At 34.0% G+C, this 6829-nt stretch overlaps 1 long non-coding RNA gene across 2 annotated transcripts; it reads right to left on the reverse strand.

Annotated features, from left to right (window-relative positions):
* Positions 1–1876: 1876 nt before the first annotated feature.
* Positions 1877–2946, reverse strand: LOC127084515 (uncharacterized). 2 transcript variants are annotated; one of them, XR_007788724.1, is made up of 5 exons: positions 2893–2946; positions 2628–2789; positions 2407–2493; positions 2191–2317; positions 1877–2089 (listed from the first exon to the last, which is right to left on the reverse strand). It is a non-coding gene; the product is annotated as an uncharacterized LOC127084515 (long non-coding RNA). The 2 variants fall into 2 exon arrangements; XR_007788723.1 differs by having other exon boundaries at positions 2191–2493.
* Positions 2947–6829: the final 3883 nt, after the last annotated feature.

Below are 6829 nucleotides of genomic sequence, written 5' to 3' on the forward strand. Positions count from 1 at the left end.
CTGTAGCAAGACATGAAACAATCAGAATGGTGATTGCAATAGCTGCTAACAGGAATTGGCCTCTGATGCATTTAGATGTAAAATCTGCATTTCTGAACGGTCCATTAGAAGAAGAAGTTTACGTGTCACAACCTCCTGGATTTGTGAAAAAGAATCAGGAAGGGATGGTGTACAGATTATACAAAGCTCTATATGGATTGAAACAAGCGCCCAGAGCTTGGAATAAGAAGATTGATTCTTTTTTCAAGAAGCAAGGCTTTCAGAAATGTGAGATGGAGTACGGTGTCTATGTTCAGCATACTTCTGAAGGAAATATGACTCTGGTATGTTTATATGTTGATGATATACTGCTGACTGGAAATTCTGAACAGGAGATAGCCAAGTTCAAGAAAGTTCTGATGAATGAATTCGAAATGACTGATCTAGGCAAAATGACATACTTTCTAGGGATGGAATTCAGATACTCTGAGAAAGGTATTATTTTGCATCAGCTCAAGTATGAATTAGAACTTCTGAAGAGATTTGAACTGGAGAATTGTAAGATTGCTGTCACACCTTCTGATACAAATCAGAAACTGGATTCTGACTCTGATGGAAAGGATGTGGACGCTACAATCTTCAAACAGTTGGTTGGTTCTCTGAGGTATTTGTGCAATACCAGACCTGATATTTGTTATTCAGTTGGGATGATTAGTAGGTTCATGAGTAAACCTAAGTGGTCCCATTACCAAGCTGCAGTCAGGATTCTGAGGTATATCAAGGGAACTCTGAAGTATGGAGTATTATTTCCCTCTGGAAGAAAGGATGAGTCAGAACTTCTGAGTTATTCAGATTCTGATTGGTGTGGAGACAGAGTTGACAGAAGAAGTACGTCTGGGTACTTATTCAAATTTCTGGGAGGTCCCATTTCTTGGTGTTCCAAGAAGCAACCTGTTGTGGCGCTGTCAACTTGTGAAGCTGAATACATTGCAGGTGCTGTTACTGCATGCCAAGCTGTGTGGATTCTGAATCTATTGCAGGATCTGAAGATTAAAGTAAACAAACCTCTGAAGCTGATGATTGACAACAAGTCTGCAATCAATCTTGCCAGAAACCCAGTGTTGCATGGGAGAAGCAAGCACATTGAGACCAAGTATCATTTTCTGAGACATCAAGTTCAGAGGGGAGTGTTAGAAGTTGTACACTGCAGCACTCAGAAGCAGTTGGCAGATATTCTGACGAAAGCTATCAAGACTGACCAATTTCTCATATTAAGGGATGGAATTGGTGTTACAAGTTTTGATGGAATATGAATTAAGGGATGGTATTAGATTTTATTAGATTTAATTCATATTTAAATTGTATTATTTTCTTAGCCCTAAGTTTGTTAGAGGGTATTTTAGTATTTTATTATATTCTAGTAACCCTAGTTTTAGCTTATAAATAGGGTGACAATCATTGTAACTTTTATCATGTTTTTTGTAGCCGTCATTCTCTTAATAGAATATTCATCTTTCATTCTACCTTTGCACCAACACTTTGAGGGGTTCAATTGAACTGCTCAACTTGAAAATAAACACCTAAGTATTTAATAAATTCTACAATGAACTCTTAAAAATATTCACTTAAATTATTATTTTTTCACTCCAACTAAGGTTCTGGTTCAACCACCAATTATAAACAAGATTATAGATTGTTTTTATAAATTCAATTCAACAAGTTTACAAAAATCATATCAATAGATTCACTAAAATAAATAGATCCGAACATACTTTAACAAAAGTATCTTAATGGAATAATTGTTGTCAATGATTTTACTTTTAAACTATTTCACAAATCAAGATCATTTATGAAGGTTAGAAATTTATTATCTCATATTTTCATATGAGTTCATAAATATTCATAATGATAGAGACTTTTATTATATTATTTAATAATGTACATAATAACTTAATCCTTATTTATATTTATATCATAATATTTATATACAAACTGCTACATTAAGTTGCATTCCATTTGCCTCCATTCTTTTTCCTGATGAACTCTACTTCATTTTCCTCCTTGGAAAATTTCATCTGCTCCAATTTATTGATCATCGTATCCATCTCAACTGAATAATTTCATCAAATCACAAACAAAATTTTAACTTCAATTTATTTTTAAACAGTAAGTTATTATAATGATTATTGAGGAAAAGGGATAATAAATTACCATTTAGAACCTCCCCATTTGAATTGACTTGAGATAATGTTTATTCCAAAGTGTTAATTTTAGACTTAATAACAGAATTAAAGTTTGTGTAAACCTTCGACATTGAAACTTCTTTACATATTATATCCTGCATAGTTAAAGAGTTATTAGCATAATAGAAAATTTAAAATTTTGAAAAATAAACAAATATGGATGAAATATCATGAGATTACAGACACTGTATTTTATTTGTCTTCCAGATTTTTGATATGACATTTCTTTTTCTCCCGATGGGTTTTGGAGTATCCTCGATTTAGTAAACGTCTACAAGCCAGAAAAAACGTAGATTATGAAAAAAATCATTGGGCATGCAAGTCATCAATGGAGATATTTTCCTTAGATTACGATTAAGATAGCAAAAACCTTTGAATGATATTAAAAATTTGCCCCAAACTCACCTTCTAGTCTCACGATCTAGAGTTAGATCATCTCCATGAGGATTTGGAACTTCATATTCAATAGCAGGTAAAGAGGCATGAGTCACATTTTCATGTTGTGGCAACCTTTGATTATCCATTATGTTAGAGTTTGATGATCCTTCCATGATTTCTTCAAAGCACCTATAAAAACAATAAAATGAAAGAAATTAAATCTCAATTTTAGAATTCAGAAAAACATTATTGTCTTAGGCTTGCTAGATTTTGATGATCTATATGTACTTACAATAATAAAAATATAGCAAAGACTAACAATGAAGAGTATTTAAATGAGAATTCTGCCCAACTTATATAGAGGAAACATACTCTTTGTTAAAGCAATATTTTGCATATACAATAAATTGTTTTACTTATATTCTTCTTTTAATTAAATTAACACCCAAAAAGGCAAATAAAAGTGACAATGTATATTTGATAAGGATGACAAATGGCTTCATAAAAAAATGAGGCTGACAACTTTTTATTTATTTATGTTTTTTGAAAAAAAAAACCTAACAATAAAAGATAAAATATTAAAATAAATAAAGAATATGATCAATAATTATTTTAATTAAAAATAAAGTTCATTATTTGAATTGAATCAAGATTTATAATCTTTTGTCAATAGGATGTACAAATGTAGTTTGATATTGGGTATTTTTATTCGGAAAAAGGACCATATAAACAAAATTACACATTTGTACTTGAGTTTTTATATTTATTAAAGGTGTCTAATATTAATTTTGTTCAATTATAACTTTAATATTTTCAACAAAAGTTATTAAATTTGTTTATTTTTTATTATTATAATTTTTTTTATTCAATATGATAATGATTCGATTTTTTTTAAATAACCACTTTTTTCAATTTAAATACCAAAATAACCAATTTTTTAAATTAATTACCAAAATAATCATCTTTCACTACTGATGTGTCAGTTAAACTGGCGGATCCGATTACCATTCAAAGGAGGCGCCATTGGAGCTGGCGCATGCTTCCAGTGTCATTGCCCTTAGGCGTTATTGGAGCTTGCGCATCCATGCCTTGATGCCACATGCATTGGCGCATGCATATACTTCATAGTGTATGCACTAATGCATGTGGCGCATGCACCTACCATTTTTTAAAAAAATTTTATAATTATAATTAATTAAATTAAATACTTAAATTAAAAAATTGTATTATACTATAAAGTAAAAATACGTAGAATTGACAAGAAATTCACTGACCCGTCCGATTGAAACGCCCCCCTGTTCCACATCCAGGTGCGTTAGCCTGTCTTTGAGGTCTCCCACGATTTTTCTGAGGTGTTTGGGGTCTTTGAGTGCTGACATGATGCAATGATGGCTGGTGTGAAGGTTTGGTGGAAGGTCCAATAATATTTGATAGATTTGTCATCATTTGTCCCCAATAATTGAGGGATTATCGCCAACAACGCTTCCATAATTGAGTTCGGCGCCCATGTTGTCGTAGTTGGGCTGTTGTGGACGGTATGGTTGCCCAAATTGGGACATTGAATCATTTTGGAAACGAATAAATGGTTCCTGTGGTGTACTAAAGTCAAACAATGCTTGGTGTTGTGGCGATGGGATGTTTGGGTGTTCATTGGTGGGGGGGCTACGATGACATGACGTTGAATCGTATGAGTCATCTGGGCTATAAACTATTGTGGTGGATGCATATGGTTGTTAGTGGTTAGGGTTTGATTCTTGGTTTTGAGTTTGGGTGTTTGGTGGTTGGGTGTATATGGTTGGGTGATGGTGTGAGGTTGGTCGTTGGGTTTGGGTGGGTTGACATTGTTCTTGGACGAGGATTTGTTATTGGGTGTACGATGACGAAACTCATTGGCGTGGATCAATCAAATACCTTGACTCATACACAAATTATGGCGTTGTAACCGACCTAAACCATTCCATATAATGTTGAGTTGGTCTAGCACCATGTATGACTGGTTCGTTTAAGATGTGTTACCGTCGAGTCCTCCAATGACACCATATCTCTTTTGCGAAGTCTCTTCAGTTGGAATAATCCCATTGGCCATCGACTCTTTGTTGATGTCAATCTCCCAAACATGTCGAAGGTTCTGGAATTTGTTGTTGCATGTCGAACTGCAAGTTTACATGGTCACTCTGGTGCATCTACATAGTAGTGAACCGGAGAATTGGTGTTTTTGTTGTCCAAACTGCATCATCACCATGGTTAACCTGATGATCAAGACCCAAATATGACCTACATATAAACTTTACAAGAATATGACATGATTAGATGATATGTAATTGGATAATCTTTTAAAAATCAAATGTAGATTTTTATAGTAGTATTACATCGTCTGGTCCAATGTGGTCTAATAGATTGCAATAGACTACTATAACGTGTTTCAGACACCTGTTGTAGTTCATCCCTTTAACTGACCACATAGATCGAAAAGATTTGAAAAATATTATTTACAATTAGTTCTAATATGAAGTATAATAAATTAGATGGTAAAATTTTAAACTTTCTTTGTTGCAAAGGGGAATATGAATGGCTTCTCATTTACCGGGGCGAGTGACGACATTCTTGACCAACCTCATGCTTGTAGCAAATAGACACATGAATAACACGTACAAGTATTGTTTCTGGCATTTTTATACAACAAACTAAATAGATGGGACAAAACAGTTAAATCCCAACTATATGTGCTTACTTATTTATGTTTCGTAACAACGACAAATACATAATATTTACCATATTACCGGTACTTTCAGGAAATAAAAAAATTACCAAATAGAATCATAATATAACACTGAGATTTAATTATCTTTTCATACTCGATAGATTCTTCGGTTAATGTTATACTTGCATAATATTGTTTAAGATATTTTAGATTAATACCTTGACCCTTAGCTTGACCAGAAGTCTCTCCCATAGTTGTGTATTCAGACAAAGAGGCATTCAACAATTCATCGCATATAGTGTTATCTTAGATAACTCTACCATTTACGGTCTTACCATCGATACATAAACCTAACAACATGTAGACGTCCTCAAGTGTGACAGTACACTCACCGAAAGGAAGGTGAAATGTGTGGGTCTCGGGTCTCCATCTCTCTAACAAAGCAAGAATAAATTTGTAGTCAACCGAGTATGAAACTATGTTGAGTAGATTACCAAAACCGCATCCTCAAATATATGGTTCTATCAAAGGATCATGTGGTATATATTCATGTACACGACATCGAAATCTCATTGGGTCCTAATAAAACATAAGTAAGAAATAAGTAAGAAGAAGTAATAAACAATAGAGACATTTTGTTATGAAATAAGAATAAGAATAAGAATGAGTGATAACATACATAATGTTGTAGAGAGATTGACCTTGGCAAAGAGATTGAGTGTTGCAGGTATTAAGTGTTACAGATATTGAGTGTTGCAGATGTTGAGTGTTGTGAGTTGCTGCAATATTTTAGATGAGATAGGTTGACAATTTGCAGCATGTGAATGCAACATGTGAAGCATGGGAGTAGGGCCCAAAGCTAAGGGTGCATGCATGTGAAGCATGGGAGTACAATAATCTCACATATTATAACACAATACAACTATACTCCATCATATAAGAAGGCTTGGATAGCTAGGACAAAGGCGGTTGAAAATGTGTATGGCAATTGGGAGGAGTCTTACAAACAACTTCCAAAATACTTGGCGGCTCTTAAACATTATACTCCAGGAACAATTTTCAATTTGGAAACGTTATCGCCGTATACCCCAAATGAGAATTGTGCTATTGGTAATGGAATATTCCACTGTCTCTCTGGGCGTATCAACCATGCATCAAAGGTTTTTCTTTCTGTAAACCTATTATACAAATTGATGGTACATGGTTGTACGGGAAATATAAAGGAACATTTCTGATGGCAGTGGCATAAGATGTCAACAACAACATTTTTCCAATCGCCTTTGCCCTAGTTGAAGGGGAGACTACTGAGGGATGGAGTTTTTTCCTAAAAAACCTCCGATTGCACGTTGCTCCTCAGCCTAACTTATGTTTGATATCATACCGACACCCTTCAATAGTGAGTGCCTACAAAAACATTGAAAATGGCTAGAAGGATCCTCTGTTGACGCATGTCTATTGCATTAGACATATCGTTCAAAATTGTATGCGAGAGATCAAAGACAAAACGTTACAGAAGAAGGTTGTCAAT

The sequence above is a fragment of the Lathyrus oleraceus genome, chromosome 5 (assembly GCF_024323335.1).
Source record: "Lathyrus oleraceus cultivar Zhongwan6 chromosome 5, CAAS_Psat_ZW6_1.0, whole genome shotgun sequence".
In the NCBI taxonomy this organism is placed as follows: Eukaryota; Viridiplantae; Streptophyta; class Magnoliopsida; order Fabales; family Fabaceae; genus Lathyrus; species Lathyrus oleraceus.